The 27313-nt window shown below is 46.8% G+C and overlaps 1 protein-coding gene across 3 annotated transcripts in view; it reads right to left on the bottom strand.

The window, feature by feature from the left end:
* The window catches only part of LOC109447673 (protein FAM163A), a 51972-nt gene that overhangs the window by 5986 nt on the left and 18673 nt on the right, over nucleotides 1–27313 (bottom strand). For all 3 annotated transcript variants that reach the window (XM_074322196.1, XM_019732313.2, XM_074322197.1), the window contains exon 2: nucleotides 1421–1502. The gene's annotated coding sequence lies outside the window, so the exon portion shown is untranslated. The remainder of the gene's footprint in view (nucleotides 1–1420; nucleotides 1503–27313) is intronic.

Below are 27313 nucleotides of genomic sequence, written 5' to 3'. Positions count from 1 at the left end.
AAGGCCCATTTGAGCCCCAATTGTGCCACTTAGCAGCCAACCCAGATGCAAACTGACCACCTTTCCCCCTTGTGAAAGAGAGATTAAGAAAAACTCAGTTTATAGGTATGATTGTGAGCAAAAAGTGAGATTCATGTATGTGAGGGCCCCTTGTAAACTAAAAGATCCTTCAAACATGGTGATCTGTGGAGAGAAGGAAGGCCCACACATTTTGTGGCTGCTTAAGTCTGCCTTACAATCACAAACCAAGAAGGCACATGTAAAGGGCATGCAGGGACTAGCCAGGTACCAGCCACTTTCCCTGAGGCCCAGTACTAATGGTACAGTTTAGCATTTAAATTCCCACATCCAGCGGCTCTCTATTATTTAAGATGGGCTCATTTCCTCTTTACAACTAGAAGCAAATAATAACAATAACAGCGCGTCTCAACAGCACCCTACAGTTCACAACATGTGTCCATTTATGTCCCTTCCTGTGACGGGCAGACTCCAAGGTGGCCCCCAGTGAATCCTGCCTCCTGGTGGTCATGCCTTCTACTCCCCTTGCCTCCCCTTGAGTAAGACCTGGGACTTGCTTTTACCCAACAGAATACAGCAAAAGTGATGGGATGTCACTTCTGAGAATAGAGTATTTAACATTCTGACTTCCCTCTTGCTCGCCAACTCTCTCCCTCGCTGGTTTCGATGCAGCAAGTCGCCATGCTGGGGAGGCCCAAGTGACAAGGCCCTGAATGTGGCCTCTGGCCCTCACGCCACTAGACACAGCCATTGAGGCCCTCAATCCAACAGCCCAAAAGGAACTGAACAATCACATAAGAGAGTGGAAGTGGATCTTCCCCAGTTGAGCTTTCAAGTGAAAGTGCAACCCCAGTGGATACCCTGAATGCAGCCTCATGTCGGATCCGGAAGCAGTGGACCCAGCTAGCCACGCCTGGATGCCCAAGGAAGTGTGGGATCCTCAGTGTGTGTTGTTACACGCTGCTCAGTTTGTAGTGACGTATTATGCAGCAAAAGATAACACCTGCTTTGAGCCATACAAAGACCCACATGCAGGAGGGGAAGCCAGACCATTAAACGATGTGCCTAAAGTCATACAATAGCACGTGTCTGAGTCAGGACCCCAGGGCCAGTGCCATGCAGTTTCCATCATACCAGCTGCCCCTGGATTAGCTTCCTGAGGACAGGAGAAAGAGGTCCCCATGTTCCCTCCCAGGGTCTAGCAGATCTGAACAGAATGGATTCAGTGGTGACCAACTCTAGGATTGAGGGCCGCCAGAGACGACAAACCTGTTGCCAACCAAAGACACCCGGGACCTACCCTCTGTGACCACGACTCTGGAGCTCCCTCCCCACCAACACCTTTCCCCACCCAGGGCCCAGACACCTTTTTCTGGGGGGAAAGGGTTGGCCTGTGCCTTACACTTATGTGAAACAGCTGAGGCAGCAACGGTTCAGTCACACAGGCCGTCATGGGGCTGCGTCATGGCCAAGGGTGTCAGTGCCTGCCAGAGAAGAGAGGGAAGGTCAGTGAGAGCTGGAGGGGAAACTAAGACGACAGACAGGCTTGTGCTGGCACCTGGTTGTGACCCCAAGACTCGGCAGTGCGCGTCCCCAAAGGGGCTTGTTTCTTGACCTCTTGACATGAGTGCTCATCCCCAAAGGGCGGCCTTGGTTTCCGAGGCCCCCTCCTAAGAAACTGAGGACAGACTCTGAGGCCACCTCCTCTCCCATCCTTGTTTCCTTCTCGCAGTGCTGCTGTCCAGAAGAACCCTCTGCCCAACGCAGGGCAACGCTGGATAGGAGCCTCTGCCCGTTTTGGGAAGTGAGGTTCCATGGGGGGCAGGGAGTCTGGCTGCCCCTTTCATGCGCCACTGGAGAATTGCAACCTGCCCGGTGTCAGGTGTGTCCATGCTGCGCGCATGGCTGGTCCCTTCTCTCTCGATGGCCCCACATACCCACATACCTCCTTCCCTCGCCCTTCCCCATTCTCCCCCAGGCCTGATGTATTCCCAGTAGCCAGCGCGGTACACCCTTTCCCCTTTCTCCGACATTCTGACTTCCCTCAGGCTCGCATGCCAACTAGACAGTCAAGTTGGACAAGATGATAAGATCGTCAGGTGTTGACAAGATCACCATGCTGACATGCGGATGGAGGAGAGGGAGACAGGACCCAGCCGAACGGTTAGGAACCCAGTGGAGGCTAATTACTGGGGGTTCCCTTCAAACCCAAATTCTTTAAATAGCCGCTCAACATGATTTAGAGGAGAGTCTGGGCCCTACACTGGGAATGGGGTGTGGGAAGAGGAGGGACAGACCCTGGTGGTGATGCCCCGCCCTGCTCCTGGTCCCGAGGAGGGCAGGCCCCACTGTTGTGAGTGTCTGACTGGGGAGGGGACCCAACCGTTAACCAGATCCACAGAGCCACCTTCTGTGGGGACAGCACTGAGCACCTCCAGGTTCCCTCCCTCGGCCAGAAGCTGGAGGTTGAAGGACAGACAGTAAAGAGCATGCCTGAAGGACTGCTGCTCGCTCACCTGACTTCAGCAGGTCTCAGGGGCCGAGTTCCGGGACAAGTTGAGAAGGCAGATGGGCACTTGCAGCCCTGTCCCTGCCTTTACCTCCCTTCTAGATTTAGCCCTCAATACTGCCTTCAGGTCCCTCCGTGACTTCACTGCTCTGAGGCACGGTCACCTCCCTGCCTGGCAAACGCTGGCAGGAAATGCCAGCCGCAACTGGCACCAGCTCATGTAATTAATGATTGGCTGTCCCCTGATCCCTGCTCGGCCCCCTTAGGAACACAGGTTAATTAAGTGGGGCCTAAGCTTTGGCTGCTCTCAATTTCCTCTGATGCAATTAAGCCTCCTACACTCATGCAGTAACTCATGAAATTGACACAGCAGGTTAGCAGCCCTGGAGCAGAGGAAATTTTTCCCTTGTTACCTGTCTTCCTGGACAGCAGTCTTCAGGCAAGGCTGGCAGAGGGGACGGGAGGAAGGGGCTCCTGTCACTTTGACTGGCCTTCTGGCCACTTCCAAGCCCTGACCCCAGGATGAGGGTGTGAAGGGTTGGTGGTTGGATGGGTTCCTTTGTCCCAGATGAGCAACTACAGCCGTAAAGAGGCCTGTGCTGTTTGAAAAGGGGCCTAAGAAATGCAAGGAAGCTTTGCTAATCATCCAGGGAAAAAAGAAAGAAACTCAGTGTAATAATGGGCAACGGATAGGTGGCTTATGAGAGAGGGAACCCAAATACTAACAAGACACTGAAGAGATGCCCACATTCATTACTAATCCCAGAACTGCAAATTGACACCACAACGAACTATCACTCCACATCGGTAGGACTGGCAAAAAATGAAGAAGCTGGATAATTCCAAGTGCTGGAGCAGATGTGGGAATTCGGGGGCACTGCGGGTGGGGGTGTAACTGGGGCAGCCGTTGAGGGAGACTCTGGGCACTACGTGGTCATTTTAAGTTCACACATAACCCATGAAACATCAATTCTGCTCCTGGGTCTATGTCCCCCAACTTTCCCAATACACCCATAAGGGGTCAGGAGAGAAGATGTCCGTCACGGTGTTGTGTATGGAGCCGGGGATTGGGAGCAAGCTCGGTGACCATCACGGGAGTGGAGGGTAAAATCGGGGAGACGCACACCTCAGAGGCTAGCGCAACGGTTGAAAGCAACCGACCAGATGGACCACAGGAACCCATAGCAACAAGAATAAACCATAGGGAAGTGAAATAAACAAACGGTGCTAAGTGGAAAAAAAAAGACAAAAGACCCAGAATGAGGTGCCTAACACTGCTTACATAAATGTGAGACACCAGCATACAGATCAACAATTCACATTTTCAAGAACTCATACCCAAACCAAAACAAAACCCCAAGCTCACAGACGCAGAGAATAGACTGGTGGTTGCCAGAGATGGGGGGTGAGGGGGTGGGAGAAATGGGTGAAGGGGGTCAAAAGGTACAAATTTCCACTAATAAAATAGTAAGTCCTGGGGATGTCCTGTACAGTGTGGGGACTACAGTTAGTAATACTGAATTGCAGATCTGGAAGTTGCTAAGAGAGTAGACCTTAAAAGCTCTTACAAGAAAAGTAATTTTTTTTCAACTGTGAAACACGAAGGATGTTAACCAGACTTACTGTGGTGATCGTTTCACAACATATAAATATCAAATAATTATGTCGTACATCTGAAACTAAGACAATGTTGTACGTCAATGGTATCTCAAGAAACAAAACCAAACCAAAAGGACGTATTGAAAAGTGGATACACATTAAACATGGTAGAATGGCTGACTGTGGAAAGAGGGGAATGAGACGGGGAGTAAGAATAAAAGAGGAAACAATAAATAAGACAAGAGAGGGGCGCCACGCAGACCAGTGATGAAGACACTGGGAAGTATCTGAGAAGTAACACTGAGTATAATTAACCCTCTGCGTCTGAGGTCCAACTCAAACAAAAAAACAAAGGGAGCTCTCACTGCTACCGGGGAGCCTTGACTTAATGCCGCACGTTTTTATTTGACCTTCCCATTTGTCCTCAGGTAACTGTATCTGTTGATTCACTGCTGTCCTGCAGGTGTACTTTGCTTCCTTCAGTAGATTACTGCCCATCTGTGGGCACAGATTGGGACTGGTGTGTCTTTGTACAGCTCCACTCCACCTGCCTCGTGCTCTGCAGTCTCCACGCTGGACTGCAGGTGTGACGGCAAAGTTGTTTTGTGTGTATGTTGTCTGTCCCTGGTCTCTTCCGCTGTGGACAGTGGAAAGGGCACTAGGCTAGGGCACACAATTTGGGTGTAAATTCTTTCTACACTCGTTACTTGGGTGACGTGGGACAAGTAATGATTTCCTTGAAGTTCCTCTGCAACATGTGGGGCAATGACACAACTACCCTTTTGGGGTGAAGAGAGTGGGAAAGGGGGGTTTATTTAAAATTCAAAGTCCTGTTCCAAGGACCCAGGATCCTTGCAGTCTTCTGTGCTGTGAACAGAAGAAATGGCCCCTGTGTTCACTTGTCCCTTGGTGAGTTGGCTCTGCCAAGGGTTGGGAGTAGACCTGCTAAGGACAAGGCTTTTCCACCCAGAGATGGGACTTTAAGGGGCCTGCATTTCACACAAATAATGCCCTGTACTCAACAGTGAGAAAGAACACCTGTGTTAAGTCAGATGGTTTGGGGCCACCAATAGCCATTTAGTGTGTGTGGGGGCTCTGCCATCTGCCAGGTACCCAGTGGACCATTTATGACAGCAGAGCGCCTCCAGCCCTTGTGGCTGGCCTGCTGCTTCCTTCAAGAAGAACTTTCCTTCTGTTCATTTTGCTTTTCTTTTTCTCTCTCTTTTTTTTATTATTAGTTTCAGATGTACAAAACCATGTAATAGTTAGACATTTACACCCCTCACAAAGTGATAACCCCCTCCCCCAATCTACTACCCCTCTGACATCACACACAGCCATTACATTTCCACTGTCTCTATTCCTAATGCTGTACTCCACTTCTTGTGACTATCTATCTATCTATGTGACTATCTATCTATCTATCTATCTATCTATCTATCTATCTATCTAAAATTATAGTTGACATTCATTATTATTCAGCTTCAGCTTCAGGTGTACAATGCAGTGATCAGGCATCTACTCAGTCCCTGAAGTGGTCTCCCTAATAAGACAAGTGCCCATCGGACACCCTACCAAATCTTTACATTATTGATTATATGCCCCAAACTGCACCCAGTTCCACAAAAGCCAGTTCTAAGCCTAAGAGAGCTGGGAAATGATACGTGAAAGACTAGTCTCTGACCTGTCTCACCAGGACCCCCTGAGATTTAGTAAGACATCATTTAGAGCTGGGGTTTCCATCGTCCCCTAGTAGCACTAAGCCAGCCGTCCACATAAGCTCTGCATGAGCATGTATGCATTCTTTCTCTCTTTTCTATGCCCCACACTCACTTCACACACATACTTTTTCTGTAGTCATGAGAGAAGCCCACCCATTCATTATGTGCATGGATGATGAGCTTTCCAATTTGTTGTGTAGCTTGTAGACTCCTGGAATTTTGGAAAGCGCAAATGGCTTTAAAATATGACGTCAGTGAGGCTATTATCTAACAAACTGGTTATGGTAACATATGTGGCATAAGGTGACCTTTATGTATTCCCTGCTATTGGGACATACAGCGAATGGACTGTGTCCAGGGAGGGCCTGGGGATACTCAGAACCAATCAGATGAGCAACGATGGAAGAAACTGGGCTTGTTGAGCATGTCTAGGAGAAGATATTGGGAAAAAAAATGGGAGGAGAGGCTATGATAACTTCTATCAAATAACTGAAGACCCATTACTTGAAAGAAGGATTTGTTTTTATTCTGTCTTGCTGTTTCATAAAAATACATGACTCCACGCTTTCTTTTTGATGATATTCCTCTCCACCTCTCTCAAGTGCCACTTCCTCTATGAAACTTTCCGAGGGCAGAGCCTCTACCTCAAGCTGCCAGCATCTAACACACTACGTTCTTCTTATTTTTTAAAAAAATATTATTATATCTTTGTTTCATCCACTAGAGTTTGTTGCCTTTGGGGGCAGGAGCTGGCGCACATTTTTGTATTTCACCACCTAACACAGAGTAAATTTTCATTTATGTTTACAGAATAAATGAATGACTGAATGAATGAATGAATGAATGTTTTTGGTAGGATCTTTCCAATATAAGATCTCTGTGAAGTGATGGGGATCATCACCAACCCCATTTTATTGATGAGGTAACTGAGGCTCGGGGAGAACAGGTGACTCACGTAAGGTCACACAACTAGTGAAGTGGTGTCGCAGACTGGTTCTCAGGTCTCCCTACTCGTATGTCAAATGCTAACCTCTTTCTGCCATGAGAGCACCCAGGCAACAATAACAAGCAAGCCACTCTTTATTGGCAGTAATTATGCCCTGCCTCACTGGGACTGGGCCTTCTGTTTAAGACATCATGAATGGATTCACTGAGCACCTTCCAGGCAAGATGGCAGAGTAGGCAAATGCTGTGCTCACCTCCTCCCATGACCACATCAAAATGGCAACTGATTTATAGAACAACGACCCTTGAGAACCACCTGAAGGCTAGCTGAACAGAATGCCTATAACTAAGGATATAAAGAAGCAGCCATGTGGAGACTGGTAGGAGGGGCAGAGATGTGAAACAGGCTGGTCCCACACACACTGTGGTGATTAAGAACTGGGAAGGACATTGCAGCTGTGGAGGTGCCCCTGAGGTGGGAGGACTCCCAGACCCAACTGGGCACCCCAGCCTAGAGAACCAGTGCTGGGAAGAGGAGCCCCACAACATCTGGCTGCAAAAATCATGGGGATTCTGTCAGGGTGAGACAGGGGGCTGTTATACACCCAGGCGTCCTCTTACAGGGCCCAAGCACAGACTCACTTGCTCACAAACACTTGTCCTAAGCTCCAGCGAAGGGACAGCAGCTCAAAAAGAGCCAGGGACACAGAGGGAGGAACTAAACTATCTGGCTTCAGTGTAAGGGTTGGAGTGGCAGCACTCCAGGCAGAAATGCTAATAGGTGCTAGTGTTCCTTTGTTGAGACATCCCCCTCCCACAGCTTGCAGGAGCAGGGGGCGCCATGGCTGAGCTCTCCATTAACTTGGCTGACACCATTTGCCCCACCCTGGTTATTCCCTGAGATCCTACCCTACGCAACTCATGCCTAGTCCGAACCTCTTCCAGCCACTTTAATGCACAAGTGGCCTTTCTCAGTTCATGCTGTGGAATTTCCTAAAATATCTCAGAGATCCACAAATCCCAAACAAGCAGCAGCTGGCATGCCCTATACCTCTTGTGAAGAGGCCCCAAACCTGACACTAGTGGCAGCCTGTCTCAGTTTGCATAGCCTCTCCCAGGCACCTCCGAGCCCAGCACAGGCAGCTACTAACTTCAGAACCCTTTGTAATTCCTACCAGGTGGCCCCGGGTTGGGCACAGGCCATGGCTGACTTTGGCCTGCACTGGAGCCTCACCCAAGAGGTCCCAGAACCAACACACTCGGTGGACAGTTTCAGACAAACCAGAGCACCATCCAAATAGCTCCACAAATTACACACCCAAGGGGTGGACCCGGCAGGCACCAGAGCCCTGATAAAGTTCCATGGGGTCAACCCCCACATGACAGCTCATCCAATGTAGTCAGGGCCAGTCCTCACAGCCAGTCAGCCTGAGGGTCAATCCTACTCACTGATGTGCCAACAGCCATCAAGGTTCAAGGGAGACTGTGCCACTGGGCCCCACAGGACACCTACCACATAGGCCACCCTGCCAAGCCTGGGAGACGTAGCAGGTCTATCTAATACATGGAAACAAACAGGGAGGCAGCCAAAATGAGGAGACAAAGACACATGTCCCACATGAAAGAACAGGACAAAACTCCAGAAAAATAACAAAATGAAATGGAGGCAAGCAACCTACCAGATACAGAGTTCAAAACACTGACTATAAGGATGCTCAATGAACTTGGGGGAAGAATAGATGAACTCAGCGAGAACTTACACAAAGAGAGAGAAACCATAAAAAAGATCCAGTCAGGAATGAAGAATACAATAAGTGAAATGAAGAACATATTAGATGGAGTCAATAGCAGATTAGATAAAGCAAAGGATCAAATCAGTGATTGGGAAGACAAGCAGTGGAACACACCCAATTGAAACAGTAAAAAGAAAAAAGAATTTTAAAAAATGAGACAGTTTAAGGGACATCTGGGACAACATCAAGCATAACAACATTCTCATCATAGAGGTACCAGAAGGAGAACAGAGACAGCAGGGACTGAAAACCTATTTGAAGAAATAATGATGGAAAACTTCCCTAACCTGGTGAAGGAAATAGACATACAAGCCCAGAAGTGCAGAGAGTCCCAAACAAGCTGAAAACAAACAGGCCCACACCAAGACATATCATAACTAAAATGCAAAATGATTTCTCAACAGAAACTTTGCAGGGCAGAAGGGACTGGCATGAAATATTCAAAGTGATGAAAAGCAAGGATGTACAAACAAGATTACTCTACCCAGCATGGCTATCATGTAGAATCAAAGGACAGATAAAAAGCTTCCCAGACGAGAAAAAGCTTCAGGAGTTAATCACCACCAAACCAGTATTACAAGAAATGTTAAAGGGATTTCTTTAAGAAAGAGAATAAAAAAACACATAAATAATATGATTAATAAAATGGCAATAACCACATATCTACCAATAATAACTTTCAGATGCCTGATGTCTGCACGGTACACCTGAAGCTGAACAATAATGAATGCCAACTATAATTTTATATATATATATATGTATGTATATATATGTATATATATGTATATATATGTATGTATATGGTTACAGGAAGCGGAGTACAGCATTAGGAATAGAGACAGTGGAAATGTAATGGCTCTGTGCGATGTCAGAGGGATAGTGGATGGGGGGAGGGGGGTTCACACAGTGTGAGGGATATAAATGATAAACATCTAAGTATTGCTTTGTCTTGTGCACCTGAAACTAACAAAATTAAAAAAACAAAAAAAACAAAAACCATTTAAAAAATAATAATAATAACTTTCAGTGTAAGTGGATTAAATGCTCCAATCAAAAGACATAGGGTGGCTAAATGGATAGGAAAACAAGACCCATATATATGCTGCCTACATGAGACCCACTTCAGATAGAAAGACACACACAAAATGAAAGTAAAGGGAGGGAACAAGATATTTCATGCAAATACAAATAGAAAAAATAAACACCTGGGGTAGCAATACTTATATCAGACAAAGTAGACTACAACAAAGTCTATAGACAAAGAAGGACATTTCATAATGATAAAAGGAGCGATCCAACAAGAGGATTTAACCCTTGTACACATATACACACCCAATGTTGGGGCACCTAAATACATAAAGCAAATATTAACAGACATAGAGAGATAAAAAATGTACATACTATCCAAAGCAATCTATAGATTCAATGCAATCTCTATCAAAATATCAATCACATTTTGCATGGAACTAGAACAAATCATTCTGAAATGTAAGACAGAACCACAGAAGACCTTGAATAGCCAAAGCGACTTTGAGAAAGAACTAAGTTGGAGGTATCATGCTACCTGATATCAAATTATACTACAAGGCTATAGTAATCAAAACAGCATGGCATTGGCATAAAAACAGACACATAGATTAGTACAACAGAATAGAGAGCGCAGAAATAAACTCACGCCTATGTGGTCGATTAATCTGTGACAAAGGAGGCAAGAATATACAGTGGGGTAAAGACAATCTCTTCAATAAATGGTGTTGGGAAAACTGGACAGACACATGTAAAAAAATTAAACTAGACCACTTTCTTATACCATATACAAGAATAAACTCAAAATGTATTAAAGACATAAATGGAAGACCCAAAACCATAAAACTTCTAGAAGAAAACATAGGCAGTAAGCTCTTTGACATTGCTCTTAGCAATATTTTTTTGGATATGTCTCCTTGGGCAAGGGAAACAAAAGGAAAAAATAAATGGGACTACATCAAACTAAAAAGTTTTTGCACAGCAAAGGAAACCATCAACAAGATGACCTACTAAATGGGAGAAGATATTCGCCAATAATACACTTGATAAAGGTTTAATACCCAAAATATATAAAGAACTCATATAACTTAACACTAAAAAAGAATAATAATCTGATTAAAAAACGGGCATAGAACCTGAAGAGACATTTCTTGAAAGAGGACACAGAGATGGCCAATAGACACATCACAAATCAGCAGAGAAATGCAAATTAAAACCACAATGAGATATCACCTCACACCTGTCAGAATGGCTATCATCAATAAATCAACAAACAACAAGTATTGGTGAAGATGTGGAGAAAAGGGAAACTTTGTGCACTGTTGGTGGGATTGCAAATTGGTGCAGCCACTATAGAAAACAGTATGGAGGTTCCTCAAAAAATAAAAAATAGAACATATGACCCAGCAATTCCACTTCTGGGTATTTATCTAAAGAAATCCAAAACACTAATCCGAAGAAAACAACCCACTAATTCACTGCAGCATCATTTACAACAGTCAAGATATGGAAGCAACCTAAGTATCCATCGATAGATGACTGGATAAAGATGTGGTACATATATACAATGTAATATTTCCTGGCCATGAAAAATAATGAAATCTTACCATTTGTGACAACATGAACAAACCATAAGGGTATTGTGCTGAGTGAAATAAGTCAGACTGAGAAAGACAAATATCATATGATCTTACTTATATGTTGAACCTAAAAAACAAAATAAATGAATAAACAATACAGAAACAAACTCATAGATACAGAGAACAAACTGAAGGTTGCCAGATAGGAGGGTTTTGGGGGGCTGGGTGAAAAATGGGAAGGGATTAAGAAATACAAATTGGCAGTTACAAAACAGTCATGGGGACATAGAGTACAGCCTAGGGAATACAGTCAATAGTATTATAATAACTATGTACGATATCAGGTGGGAACTAGACGTATCACCTCGTAGTTATAGAACTGTCTAACTACTATGCGGTATACCGGAAATTAATATATTGAATGTCAACTGTAATTGAAACATCTTTTTAATTTAAAAAAGTATCAAGAATGAATAACATCCTCAAAGATACAGGGAACGGACTGGACTGGTGGTTGCCGGGGGTGGGGTGGGAGGGGGGTGAAATGGCTGAAGGGGATCAAAAGGTACACATGTCCAGTTATAAAATAAATAAGTCACGGAGATGTAACGCACAGCATAGTAACTATAGTTAATAATACTGTGTTGCATATTAGAAAGTTGCCAAAAGTTCTCATTGTAAGAAAAAAATTTGTAACTGCGTATGTGACAAATGTTAACTTGTTGTGATCATTTCACAATAGATACAAACATCAAATCATTATGCTGTGCACCTGAAACTAATGTTATACGTTAATTATGCTTCAATTAAAAGAAGAACAAATAATGTTTACTATAGGTATTTTTTTACCCACAACTACTCTGTGAAGTGGGAATTATTATTTCCATTTTATAGATGAGGAAACTGAATGTCAGAGAGATTAAAAAATTTAATCTCCTAAAGTCACACATCTAAATAAGTGGCAGAGTCAGATGTGGACGCTGGTCTACATGAGGCCACAGCTCATTAACATCTGTACTGTTTTGCTCGGCAGAATGAACCTTCAGTTATTACTACTAATTGCTGTTTCTGAAACGGGAAGACAGACTTTGGCTCAAAAATAACAGAGCACTTTGAAGCAGTGAGAAACTGCAGAGACAGAGTGGTCGAGTACACTCAGGAGGGAATGAGATCAGCGTCAATCATACTCGGAGGTGCTTACGCATTTGGTGGGAACCCAAGCTCGACTGGGTGGCTGGAGTAGATGATATTTACAGCTCCTTTATCCAAGGTCTTGTTCCTAACATTTGTAGGGCCCAGGGCAAGATAACAAATGGAGGCCATGGACGATACGTCTAAATATTAAAAAATGAAAAATTAAGCTAGCACCTGTTAATTAAAACATGTTCCATTCTCCTACCTTGCTAAATATACCTTTATAACACCTGGAAAGGGAGGTCCAATTTTAGAATTCCAAGACTCCTTGGAGTTCCATGATGAAAGGTGGCAGCATGGGGAGAGCCGGCCCCGGGGCCAGCCTGCAGCACACCTCCCTCCTCTTCCCATCTCAGACTTGGGCCTGTACCCCTGAGGGGTCTCGTGTCCATGCAGTGTGGACTCTCCAGCCCGAATGTCCAGGCTCTGTTCCCTGTCCCCAACTAACTGCCTCTTGGCCACCCTGCAGGCACAGGAGTAGGTACCCCCACAGAAGGGCAGACCTGGGGAAGAAGCTGGCACATGCCCTGGAAGCAGCTCAGGGCTGTTTGGATGGGGCAAGGGTATAATCTAGAAGGGAGGGCACAGACATACGTATCCTCCCGACCCCTCACTGTCCTCACATTGGGGGGTGGGAGGGACATGGACGAAGGAAAGCCAGGGCAGGGGACCATCCTGCCTGTATCTAAGGACTACTTCCAACATGGAGGTCCCACGATGGGAGTTTCTGGGTCTTTGCTTTCTTTTGGATGTTTATATTATCTAGAGATAATATACTATCCGAGTTTAAGACCCAAATCCTCTGTCTGGGACAAAGATATCGAAGCTGAGTAATTAATTCTTAGCTGGGCATTAGCTGTGCTGGGCGGTCAGACTTTGGGTGCCGTGGCCTAAAAAGGTATACTGCTGGAGAAAACCAGACAAAACAACTGGTGGGGACTCTCAATCATTTCCTCTGTTTTCTGTTCCTTTCTCCCTGGCTGGCTGCCCACACATTCCTTCCTTAAGAATATTCTGGGCTTTAGGGAATTTTTCTCCTTTATCCCACAATTTTCTTTGTGTATCTCTTCTGTCTCCTCCTTCTCTGATGTTGCAAAGGTCACCATCTTCCCAGGTCTGCTCAGAGTTTGCACTGGAGTTGCCTCCTCCCACCCTGACAGTAGACCTTTTCTATAGCAACTATCTTAAACAGAAATCCTAACCTCAGTGAGAGCGGACTTCCATCAACCCAGATCAGCGGAAGGGTGACTGGTCTCTTAGGGGAAATGGCAGCGACGGAGGCCAGGTCTGCCTTGCTCATCAAAGAAACTCTCCCTTTATCCCAGTTTATACCTGGAGGTGGGTTGGAAGGGCTGTTCAGAGCTGGGTTAAACGTGTGGATTCTAGAAATTGTCAGCCAGATCTGGGTTGAAATCCTGGCTCCATCACTTATTAGCTTTGTAATCGTGGACAAATTGTGTCATCTCTTTGTCCTCAGTTTTCTCTCTCTAAAATAGTGATAACAATAGTAATCATGACATAGGGCCATTAGGAGGACTTAACACGTTGCGTACGGCGGGGTTTAAATCCCTCGTGAAGATTCTCATGATCTGTACGCAACGTGTCAAGGTGAAAAATCTACAAAAAGCTCTTCATTGAGCAGCATAACAGCTGCTAAAAAAAAAAAAAAGTCAGCTGTTATTATTAACGCTTCCTTCTTCTGTTGACGGCATTCCTCCTGCTCCAGGGCTTGGAACCCCGGAATTATCTCTCATACCTCTTCCTGTCTCTTGCATTTTCTTACTCATCTTTCTCTTCCTCTCTATGCCTACTGCTACCATCGGAGTTGAGGCTCCTATTTCAAACAGTTTGTCCCTTTCCAACCTCTCTTCTCACTTCCATCTCTGGGTGTGCTGCCGCGTTCACCTTCCAAAATCGTTCTTTGATCATGTTCCTTCCCTCCTCTGCAGCATTCTGGGATTCGCCACTGCCCACTGCATAAAACACAAACTCGCCCGTGCAGCCCTCCAGACGGTGGCCCAGTCCTTTCTGTCCGCCGTTATTTCCCACCGTCCAAAACATGAGTCTGCTATTCAAGCCAAACTGGTCTATTGGAGGATCCTGGCAGTCCCATGTCCTGGGTTCAAACCCATTTGTTAGCTGTGTGACCCTGGACAGGGCTCCACATGCTTTAGAGTTTGGGTCCTCGTCCTGCAAAATGTGGGAGGTAATACTCTGTTGTTGAATGGCTTTACCTTCCTCCTAGGGCGGTTGTGTGGACCAACTAAGATAATGTGACAGCACTTTGTGAACTTGGATCATTCTGCAAATACTAAGTTTTCAGTCATTGCAGGTGTGGTCCAGGACACTCTTTGTCCTTCCCTGTTAAGGGACACCTCAGGGCAAACTTCCTTCTGGTTGGACGATGAGATCCCGGACTTAACAAGTTCTGAAATGGGCGATAGGGGGAGAAAGAAGGAAGAATAGGATAGAAGAAGAAGAGGGGAGAAAAGACCGATCTCCTTCCCTGAGAATGCATTTGAAGATTTTGAGATGAAGTAGCCATACATTTTCACTTATTTCAAATTGACCTGACGTCTGACCAGAGCCATCTTTGGGCTCACAGAAGGGGCTTTGATGACAGATGTGTCCATCTGATGACGCTATCTGTCAGCACGGGGCTGGAGGCTGGGGGCTGATGTGTGCTAACTGGAAAGGCTGTTTTAGGGGACACGGGACGGCAGCAAGGGCTGAGCCCTGGACACAGTTCCAGAGAGGGACAGGTCTCCACACCAGGTGAGCACAGCGTCCAGCCTCCACACATCTCTACCCCCAAAAGCTGAGACTCTGCAATTCAGTATTCTTGCACAATGCACACCTGATACATGACATGCATTACTTCCTTTCAATTTTGTAAGATGACTGGCATGGAGGTCTCATTTCCCCATTCTACAGATGGTGAAACTGAGGCACAGAAATTTAAATTACTTGTCCAAACCCATGTAACTGGTAAGAGGCAGGATCAGATCTGCACCCAAGTCTGTCTGCCCCAAAGCCCCACACAGTACATCGAGTTTACCTGAACTCGGCCCTTTAGAGGTCTATAAGCCTCACAGGCTTTGGCACATATGAGCAGGCAACAGGGTCAGTGGAAGAGCAGGTTTTGGGCAGAGCAGGTTCCCAAAGGCTTAGGCTTAGGTCAAGGAAGCCCCCCGCCGAGGAAGTAAAAGGGCTCTGAGTGGGTAGCAGATACAGTCTGGGAGTCACAGTCTTATTTAAAATCAGAGGACTATTTGGATTTATCAAATCTATGAACAGGTGAGTCGATAGCGGGAAAGGAGGATTCATCACTTTCAAAAGAGTTCCCTCTTTGTTTCCCTTGGCTGGGGAGGAATTTTCTTTTGTCTTGACTGGTTGGAGGCTGGAAGACCAGGGAAACACATGCAGAAGTGTGAGAGAGCGAAGGTCAAACCTGCCACGGTACTGATTACACACATCGAGAAAAGAGGCGATCCGGTGGTATCTGACAAAATTACTTTTACAGAGGAAAATCCTGAGAAAAACATCACTCTTATCTGCAAAGCATTTCACAGCTTACAAAGCTATAGATCAAATCACCGTCTCCTAGAATCACTGAGCTGGAGAACACATGGGCCAGCAGTTCCCAAGCTGGCACCAGCATTATCTGGGGAGTTTTGTTCCCATGCAGAGCCTGAGATTCCGTCTAGGCCAATGGAATGAGAGTCTCTGCAGGTGGGAAGCTATACGGCTAAAAGTTTTCACGGGGCTCCCCATAGGGCCTGGGTTTGGGCTGAGATCAGACCAACAGTCACCGCCTCCCGTGGTCGCTCTCCTGGGCCCTGCAGGGGCTCCTTGCTGAGCTCATCTCCAGGCCTTCTGTGACCAGGCCCTTCTCCACGCTGCCACCAGACTAAGTTCCCTAAAACCCATTTGATCAGCTCCCTCCCCAGCCTCCCTCAGGCTAAATAACGCCTGGCATTTTGGGGGCTCTGTAGAGTGGAATGTCCAATCCTCGCTCTCACCTCCCCCCGCACCACCCCCCTCCTCGTGCAGAGCTCCTGTGTGAAGTGTTTCATGATTTCACCTCAGGCCTGTAGTAGGTGCTGTGTATCTTCTATTAGCACTGCTCTCAGAGTTATGTACTTATTTGATTACAGACCCATTTGACTACACAAAAATGTGGGGAAGGGAGCTTTCCAAGGTGGGGCTGTGTCTTGTTCATTTCTGTACCCATGTGCCTAGTAGGGCTCCCTGAACACCAATCGGATGAATGAATGAATGAATGAATGCTTACATGCACACGTGCAGGTACCTTGGACTGTCATTTATGTTCACTGTAGATCAAGGAAGTCTCAAGAATGGATGTGTTTAGGGTAAACACTCCTTGCTCAAAGGGCTCATAGCACAGCTACGTAACTGTATTTACCAGAAATTAAGAGGAGCCACGGGCTAAAGAGATGGCTTAGGAGCTGGAAGACTCTGCTTTGAGTTTGATGCCACTTGTTCCATGACCACTTAATGTTTCTGAAATAATCTCATTTCCAACATGACCAATAATACTGTTTTGTAAATCAAACGCTGTCAAGGTTCGCCTAATGGACTTGATCTAATTCACCCTCCATATCCCCGATATGGAGATCTCGCTCCCTTTCCCTGGCAGCTGCAGAGCTGGTGGCAGGCTGCCAGGGTGCCAGCGTAGAGAGAGGCAGCCTGCTCTCCCTGCCAGCCCACTGTACCTCAGGACCATGGAGAAAGGGCCCTGGACAGGGACCCTTCAGCCAACCTGTGTCTGGCTCTGGATATACCCTGGGGGAGCTGGGACCCTGGTACTGTCACGGCCACCCTCCTGGGGGTGAGGACCTCAGGGGTACCTGGCTGACGGTGGGGGAAGGAATATCCACTTTGGGAAGTTCCTGCTGGTTCTGGGAGCCTTCCGTGACTGGTTAGGAGGTGCTAAGTGGCTGTTTAAAACAACATGACAGTCTTTTTTTAATCCAACAAATTGGTCAAGATGAGAAAACTTATAGCGATAGTTAGTTTTGGGCAGGGGTGTGGAGAAATGGTCACAAACATACACTAGTGAAGTGTAACTAGGTTCAACCTTCTAGAAGGCAATTTGGCAACCTGTACCAGTCTCAAAAATCAAAGGCCCATCAATTCCACGTCACATATTTACCCAAAAGAAGTCACTATGGCCATCTGCAAACTTTAAGTCAATAATGTTTACTGCAGCATTCTATATGAATGACAATCTGGAAGCAATCTAAATGCCAACTGCAGGAGAAAAGATATGCAAATACATGATGGTACATACAGAAAACTATGGGAAAATAGTATTAACAGGAACACCCCTGAGCAAGCAGGCTACAGAACAGTATTACTAAATGACACTCTTTAAGCGTGGTTTTGTAAAGAAAAACAAATATGTATACATACAGCCTAGGGTTAAAAAAAAAAAAAAGCCTGGAATAACATATCCTAAAATGTTAACAGATTTTTTTTTTTTTAAAGGGGTATGACTCTTGGTTATCACCTCCCCATTGTGCTTTTCAGTGTTTTCCAAAGTTTTACCTTGAACTCCTATATCTTTTATACGGTGTGAAGAAATAACTGAAGAAAAACGAAACCAAACCTGGGGTGGGCTGAGGTGCCTCAGGCATACAGTGCTGCCAGAGGCTCAGGATTCCCAGGTACACTCCAGACGGCAGGCTACAGAATGAAGACGCAGGGAATGCCTTTTTGGTCTCAGGCTGGGTGTTCTCTCATCTCAGCTGGCAGACATGGGCATGGAGGAGAGAATTGCTACAGACGTCCCCTCACGGTTTAGAAATGACTATATTTATAGCCCGTGCAGTGACCTTTCCACTCCAACCCAATTGATGGTTTCTTAACTGGTTTTCTTGAAACGGGGTGGTAACATATATCCCCCGGAGGGAGGAGCAAATTCCATCAGAGGCCTGGGTGATGGGTGGGGGGGATGGGGGGGGGATGTGGAAGGAGTGGGGGTGGGGTGAGGGGTGGTGATGGGGAGGGATATGATGGGATGGGGGTGATGGGGAGGGAGTGGGGTAGGGAGGGATGTGGGGGTGATGGGGAGGGGATGGGATGGGGGTGGGGTGGGGAGTAGTGGAGGGGTGATGGGGAGGGGATGGAGTGGGGATGTGGATGGGGTGAGGTAGGGGTGGGGTGGGGGGTTGGAGGGTAGGAGAGGGTGGACCTGTTCTCTTCACAGCCTCCCTGACACCCTGAATTATGGCGGCTTTAATTGATCTGGTGAATCACAGCCAGATTTTAAAGGAGCTCTAAGCGAATAATGGTTTGATGTTCTATATTTATTTGTCCTCCTGCAGTGACATCCACAGCCAATTTCTAAGGTTAGGCAGCTTTTTTCCCCCCACATTTGGGACCACCTGCCTGGTAGCCAGGCAACAGAAGAGTCCAGCTTGCCTGGCAGAATTGCAGGGACAGGGATGGGGAGGATCCAAGTCACTTGTTAAGTCAGTGACAGAAAACAGCCCTAAGGAAGGAGACTGGAAGGAATGCCCTAAACCCCCAGCGTCCAGCTTTTGTACACTGAGATGTGTCTCAATTCTGGGCCATCTTCTACATAAAAGAAATGGTATCTTTCATGTATCTTTTTCATTTCTCTGGCATATATAACAGGAATTCAGCAAATGTTAGTCTTTCTTTCTGATATTGTGTTTCATACGTGCAGGGGTTTTTGCCTTCACAAGATAAGCCCCTCAAGGGACGATGCCATGTCATGTTTGCTCCGGGTTTGGGTAGGAACTTGCCCAGGTCACCGGACTAGGAAGTGACAGAGCTGGGACGTGAGCTTAAACAGAATGGCTCTGGATGCCACTCTCTTGCTCTCTTGCCTCCTCCACCACTGCTTTCAAAGAGGTGGCATGGGCCCAAGACAGGGACAGGAACAAGTGGCCAGGTCATTCTTGGAGAGGACAGGTTGTTCTGGAAAGCCCAAGCTTCTGGCGGGTGTAGGGCAGGCTTGTCTTCAAGTATAACTATCTCTGCCCAACCCTGAACTGCCTTTGCCTTCCAGGCAGCCTCTAGCCTGGTCACTGCAGACCACAGCCAACCTCCGGCTCCCATGCAGATGGACGGGCATCTTGATGGGCCTGGAGGAGGCAGGCAGCTTGCATGCACATCTCTCCTTAGGGACTTCTATTCCAAATGTGTCCCTGAGGGGAAAGATGGCTAGGGTTTCAGCAAACTCTGGAGCCAGGAGGTATAATCAGGGAAATGTTCCTGACGGCCTCCTGGCGTAGCCCACCAGGAAGTACAATTAGGTGTTTTATATACTCAATTGTAAACAATTTGGAAAGTATAAAGAAGTGCAAATCCTGGTGGCTGAGGATTCACACAGACTTAGGATCAGGTTCTATGTGACCGTGGGCACATTTTTAAACCTTTTGGTGTCCTACTTTCCCCATATATAAAATAGGATTATCTATATCTTCTATTATTTCAATGGAATGTTGGGGCGGGGGGTGTAGGAAAGATAGACATACGGAGGCCTGGAAAGTAACACGGACACTGCCTCTAACAAGCTGGGTGGTCCCGGATGAGTCCCTAAACTTCTCTAGGAAGCGGTTTCCTCTTCTGCAAAGGAAGGCATGCACTCAGGACGTTTAGGGATCGCTCTGGCCCTAATGCTCTTTATTCTCAAACCAGGAGGGCTGCCTGGTGGGGTGGGCCTAGAACTGCAGGTTCTAAGAAGAGGAGATGGCAGCAGCTGCATGGCCCCTGGGAAGGCGGATGGACATAGGAAACTGTCCAGAACCCTGGCAACGGCCTTGAAGAATCCAGGTTCCCACGAGCGAAGCCCACCAGGCAGCCTTACCAGGATGTGAGGAGAGCCCACCCCACGCCTGCTTGCACAGTCCCTTGCCCAGCGAGGCGACATCCAAAGGCAGTTCCCTGACCACATCGCCAGTGCCCCTGCTGATGACCCCTTCTTGTCCCCTTTGTCCCTGCCTGTCTCGCCCCAGCACCCCTCACATCAGCGCCCTTCTCACCCCTTCATATTTGCTAATCCAATGAGTCCCAGGTCTGTTGCCCTGCCAGAATCCTCTAACAGCCCTAATTGGAAAAACAGCCTCAACCTGTGTCCATCAAAGCTGATTATATCTGCGAGCAGGGGGGCCTGGACCTTGTCCGGCCGCTCGCTCCACCCAGGACTGTGAGATCATCCAGCCCGGTCCCTGGGGCTGTCTGCGGCTGGCAGGAGTCCGGGAAGGCGCCTTCTCCACACCGAGGAGTAGCAGCTGGCCTCCCAAGCTTTGCCTCTGACGCATAAACCAATTTGTGCTCTTCACAGTGAACTGGAAACAACTCGCTCTCAAAGCAAGAAGTCATTTTTCTCTAACCTGAGTTTCACTTTTCCCTCCATCATCCCAGTGGAATCTCTTGAACTAGAGGGATCTACTCCAAGGAGAGGTACACTTGTCTCAGGGAGCCACCCTGAAGAACCACAGTCCAACCATGTCCAAATTCCCAGGTGTCTGCTCCTTGGAGCCCCTTTCTCAGGGCTCAGAGCTGTCAACCAACCACCAGAGAGCAATTTGAGCATCTATGATGGGCCCCAGCCGCACATGGCTTGGGGTGTGTGTGTGTGTGTGTGTGTGTGTGTGTGTATTTCTCTGTGTGTACAAGTATAATCACTCCTCCCCACTAAAGCACCATTTAAAAAAAAACACATTGAGATAAAATACACAAACATAAAATTCAAATTTTACCGATTTTAACGTGCACAATTCAGTGGTATTTCAGTATACCCCCAATGTTGTGCAACCACCACTACCGAATTCCAAAACACTGTCATCACCCCCACAAAAAAACCCTGGATCCATAGGCAGTCACTTCTCATTTTCCCCTCTCCCCCAGGCCCTGGAAAACTAGTAATCTCCTTTCTGTTTCTATTAAATCACAGGGTCTAAGAGTCATGCTGCACACCTGCTCCCGCCGGCCCCATCTCTACATTTTTTCATAGCTGGGTACAAAGAGACCTTGGCAGGAAGCTCATCGCGTACTTTGACTTCCAAGATCTCAAAGCACTTACACGCTGCAGGGCCCTCGGTTCTTGCCACACATCGCGATTGACAAGGGCCCCCTGTCCCCACATCACCAAGATGCTGAGAAGCACAGCCTTGGTTCTTTGGTTTAAGTCTGGGAACATAGCTGGTATACCTAGACAGCGTTAGAAGTTTAACCAGTGTCAAGAACCTGAGTTATTTCGGCAGGAAGAGCAAGGCATTTTAAGCGGACACGAGAACCACAAAGATAGTTCATGCAAAGCGTTTTGGGGCAGGTACCAGCATAGGAATCACACAAGCTTTAGCGAGCACCAGAATCCTTGGAGGGCTTGTTACAATGCACGGCTGGCCCTGGGGTTTCTGATTCAGCAGGTCTGAGGTGGGCTGGAGAATGTGCGTTTCTAGCAAGTTCCCAGGTGACACTCATACGGCTGGTTTGGGAGCACACTAGGAGAACCACTGTCACAGCATATGCATGGCCACCACCCCTGTATTGACCAATGGCCAGAGCAAGGAAGAGCAATCACCTGTCTCATGTACTTGCCTTTGTACGTCACTTCTTCAAGCTAATTAAGTTGAAGTCTTGCCTTGATTATAGTCATTGGTAAATAACATTGCTTGTATTTTCCTAACTATGTCTTACGTTCAAAAATTTCCATTTTGCTCTAGGGAGCTACGCTCAGCAGCTCCTTAATGTGATCGCAAAGGGCATAATCAAATAGTAAATAATTTCCTTTCTGAACAGAATTGTGGCTGTAAACTTACAGGTTATATCCTCCTACTAGTTATGGTCACCTGTGAGAGCTTCACCCATCACGTGAATAAACAGTCACATAGTCCTGGGCCCTTCTGGCCCATTATCTAAAGGACATTCCTTTGCTCGTGTGTGTCACGGCTTGTCTCATAACAGCCACATGAACCCGCTCGGCCCCAGCCCCCAGTGTTTTGCTCCAGAGATGGAGCCAAGATCAGACTTTGGGTCATGGCCAGGCATCCTTCAGGGCGTGCACTCTTTGCAAAAACAACCCTATCTCTTTTGAAAAGAAATGATAACATCCACAAGAGTAACTACACAAACACAAGCCTCTTGATTATTTACATAGTATTTTCACATCACCTAATATAAAGCTCAAAGCAACCCTATGACGTAAGATGGGATGGCATTATCATTCTATTTAACACGTAAATCAACTGAGGCTCAGTTTCCTTGAGTGATTTCCCCCTGATACCTCAGCCAGCCAAAGCCAGGTCTCTCACCAAGCCAGGGACACATATCACGGCTTTATAACTCACACGGTTTCCCAGAGTTAAAGCCCCACCTGTCATTACGGCGGCCTTGGGACTTCCACTGGAAAACAACATCCATCTATCTGTTTGTCCGCAGTGGGATAGCAAAAACCAATACGAGCAGATAAGCAGGAAATGTGAATGCATCTTAGGATTCAGTTTTTAGTCTCAAATGTCAGAATGCAAAACCACGCTCCCTGGAACATTTCAGTCTATTCATTTAGCTGAAACACCATCTTGTCACAGCCTGGGTTTCTTCTCTGAGTCCCACTAACCAAGTCCCACTGGGGCTTTTAGGCCTTGGGCGGAGGCCGCTCTCCATGCCAACTAGAGCCACCCACAGTCCCCATGGCTAGGTCTTTAATGGCTAGGTCTCATTAAAGTACCGGGCGGTCAGGAACACTGACGGGCCAGGAGGGCATGTGGGCTCTCCAGGGGCTACTTTACCACAAACTGAAGGGGTGATCCCAACTCCTCCAGCCAACTCCCCAACCCCTCAGCCTACGCTAACTCCCTCTTCAAAAAGGCTCAAATCCAACCCCTCCTTTCTACTCCGGCCACCAATACCCTGCCTGGTTCAGAGCCCTGTGGTCCCAGGCAGACTATCGCTAGTATAAAATATTCTCCATATTTATTTTGATAGAACATTTATTGACTCCTTTGCTAATAATATAAACGTTAGTAAAGATAAAAAAAAACAACACTATAAGGAAATAAAAACCACCCAGATTTCTAATACTCAGGATAATCACTATTTTCTATTACTTTTCAATACATGAGTGTATACTGAGAACACTCAGTTTTGTGAGTTACTTTCTAAAACACAACTTGTCGCCCTCCTGCCTAAACCTTTTGAAGGTTCCCCCCACCTCTAAGATAAAACCTAGACATTCTCTGCCTTCTCGAGTCAGTCTTCTCTCTGCTTATGAAGCTCCTTCCCAAGCTTGGAGCCTGAGATACACAACCATCAAGCGTGTGCCTGGCTGGCTGGGCTGGTAGATCTCGCAGTGTTTGAAAGGACAGTGTGACTAGGCAGGGTAGGTGGTACCTGACCTCACGACAAGCCCCTACCTTACACACACACATACACACACACACACACAGCTGCGTGTCGAGCTACAACGCTCTGAAAGATGGTAGAAAGAGTGCTACTATCTTTTCTACCACCGCTTGTCAGAAAACCCCAATCCAATCCTCATTCTCTTCAGATCCCATGGTAAGAAAAATGTCTTGCTCCCCGTGGCTCCTGGGCCACATGATACCGCACCCCACTTCCAAGTACTAACCGCTGATTTGTGCACATGCTGTCTTGCCCTCTAGGATTCCTACTGGCCTGAGATCATCTCTGTGTTGTCTTTTATTTTATAAAGTTCTGTTCACAAGTAGGTGCTCGGGGTTGCTTGAACTGAAACTATAACGGATGTATAAGGGTTGGGCATGCCCCTCCCCTTTAGATCTGTCCTGGGTGGCACCTCATTCTTGGCACCAGGGCCAGTGGGGTATGAGGAGCTGCTCTCGCCGCCTCATGATCTTTCTTGGACCAACGGAGGTTCTGATCTCAGAGTTAATGGTGGGAGGACATGTATAGTCATGACTGACAAGATGAGAAAATGATTCTTTATATCTTAACCTCAGCCCCCAAAAGATTTTTGGTGCTTCAGAAATACATACCATTCAGTAGAATAAAAATTAAATAGATAAGGGTGGCAAGGAGGATAGCATAGCAACATGCAGCCAGTCATAAAGCTGGTATACAGAATGGCTGGATATGGGTTGCAAATCTAACTCTGAGCTTCCTAGTAACCAAAGCAAAAAGGGAAATATAGTCAGTTAGAACAAATCACAGTTTAGGAGGAGCTCAGTTTTTCTTTCCACTAAGCCTTGAGAGGAATTTCTCCTTAGAGTCCTCTTGACGGGGAGGCTGAGATTTACAGAGAAAGGTTGTTACTACATACAAATATAGAAAAGGAGCTTCTTAGTGTATCTCCCAGGGCAGCCCGAGGGCCTAACACCCAAGTATAACTGTCTGAAAGGGCGTGCACCAGAAGATGGCAGTGTTCCAACCCGCAGCTCTCTGGAGCTTCGGGCATCTGAACCAGGGGTTGTGCTGGCTGCTGCGCAGAGCCCAGGAGGTCTAGGGGTCCTCCTCAGGTTTTTTGGGGGCTCTAGAGAGAGAGGTATATGGAGGATGGCCTCACAGAGCTTCTGGCCACCTCATGCACCTCACACAGGGCATCTCTGCTTTTCTGTTTTACATATTAGAGTTTGCGGTTAGCTGTTTGACAAAAGGGTTTTGCATAAAAAAACTGAAGTTTAAAAACATGTCTTTGGGGTTCATCCCCGGGGCACAAGAATGGTTCAACATCCGCAAATCCATCAATGTGGTACATCACATAAACAAAATAAAGGACAAAAATTATATGATTACATTAAAACAAAACAAAACCATGTCTTGAGTAATATCTCTCCTCACTGAGTTTTGACAAGGATTTGCCAGCGGAATTTAAATTCATGTTTAAATGTTGGGGCAAAAACTTAGAGGGTTTCTGTTACTAGGTACGTACACAGAAGAACTGAAAACAAGTACTCAAACAAGTACATGTGCACATGTGTTCACGGAAAGCACTAGTCACAATAGACAAAAGGTAGAAGTAGCCGACAGGTCCATCAATGGATGGACGGATAAACAACTGTGGTATATACAATAGTACAATGGCGCATTACTCAGCCACAAAAAGGAATGACATTTTGAAACATGCTACAACAGGGATCAACCTCAAAAATAATTATGTCAAGTGAAAAAAGCCAGACACAAAAGTTCCCATATTGCATGATGTCATTTATATGAAATTTCCAGAATAGGCAAATGCACAGGGGCAGGACACAGATTGGGGAGACACTTAATGGTTACGGGGTTTTATTTTTGGAGTGATGGAAATATAGAACAAGATAGAGGTGGTGATTGCACAACACTGTGAAGGTATTAAATGCCACTGAATTGCACACTTTAAAATGGTTATTCTGTGTTATGTGAATTTCACTTCAACAAATTGTTGGAGGGCAAATTGTCAATGTTGCTGATTAAATTGACAATCAACCAAGCAGACAGTAGGGCTGACTGACATCGTCATGGAAACGAATGAGACTCATCGGGACACACACACACACCCGGCAGAACAGAGCTGAGGGGTAAGTGGCCTTAAGTGAATGTTAGGATGATAAAGTTGCAGGTTGTTTCTCTTTCGTGTGATTCCTGCTTAGGATTCACGCTGCTCTTATCTCTTCAGTGCCTGGCCCACAATAAGTACTCCTAAAATGCGGACTGGCTGACTAGACCACAAATAAGTGTAATTTTAGAATCCAGGACTCACCTATTTCATTTACCCTCATCTGTAACCATTACCCTATTGTCCCACCCCACCTCCAGCAATTCATTCATCCTCATCGGCTTTTGGATGTACAGCAAAGAATTCATGAGAATAAATCTTTCCTGTAGCTTGTGGGTAGAATTAGATGTAACCTCAATGGAGTTATCCACAAAGGGAAACCCAAAGGCAGACTCCTGTTCGTTCCTGCTGGTTTAAAAATCAGCCTCAGCTGCTTTTCTGAGGGGCCTCAAACTATTCTCTGGGTGTCATGTCCTCAACCATAAGACAACATTCTCTGGCATATTTCCATCCATCCATCCAGTTAATACTTATTGAATATTGAGTGTCGACCATCCTACTACTCGGCTACAACCATGGATAAGACAGGCAGGGCTCCCCGAAGAGGGAAGCGCAGACCCCAGCCCCAATTCCAGGGTGCTGGGGCTCTGACGGGAGGTGCAGGGGCAATGGGAACAGACAGGTCTGGGGGCCCCGAGCTGGAGGGGTTCACTAAGCTGAGCTAAATGATGAGAGCAGCAGGAGGCAGCATGGAGAGGGGCGCCTCTGGGACCCGGGAGTGGAAGCGGGCTGTCTTGGCCGCTCAGGCCATGACCTGCCTGGACTGAGAGCAGGTCGGGTCATCTAACCCCACAAGGAGCAGGGAGGATCACACTGCTGTTACCAGCTCAGCCTACGAGCCACAGCCAAGTACTTCCCCTCAAGCTTGTCTGCTCTGGCCCTTTACCTACCACTGACCCCCACTCCTCCCCCAAGTACCCTGTTCTGTAACACCGGGTATCATTCTCAGCTTTTAGGGGTTTATGGGCCCCCGTGAGACGGTGATGTAAATCGTGGACACTCTCCCGAAGAAGAAAAGCACATCTTCACAGAAGTCTGCCTACAAGTTCAGGGAATTCATGGGACCCCCAGCGCCCATCCCTGGACCCCCTGGGAGCCGTGGGCTGAAGGCGGAGAAGCCCTGACCTGGAGCCCAAGAGGCCTCTCCCAGCAGCGCCCTCAGCTGGCAGCACCTGCCCCGAACGTGCTTGTCCCTCAGGGCCCAGGAGGCCTTTGCCAGGCAGGCTTCCTCGTCCTCTTCCCAGCCCTTAATGCAGGCTCTGCCTGTCCCCATCCCTCCTTCCCCTCGCTCCCCAGGTTTGTGCCCGCACCCCGTTATTCTTCCTCCAGATGCCTGTGCCCCTCTCTTCAGAATCTTTCTG

This window comes from Rhinolophus sinicus, linkage group LG17 (genome assembly GCF_036562045.2).
Source record: "Rhinolophus sinicus isolate RSC01 linkage group LG17, ASM3656204v1, whole genome shotgun sequence".
Classification (NCBI taxonomy): Eukaryota; Metazoa; Chordata; class Mammalia; order Chiroptera; family Rhinolophidae; genus Rhinolophus; species Rhinolophus sinicus.
The sequence above is the reverse complement of the archived record's forward strand: the minus strand, read 5'-3'. Positions and strand labels throughout refer to the sequence as shown.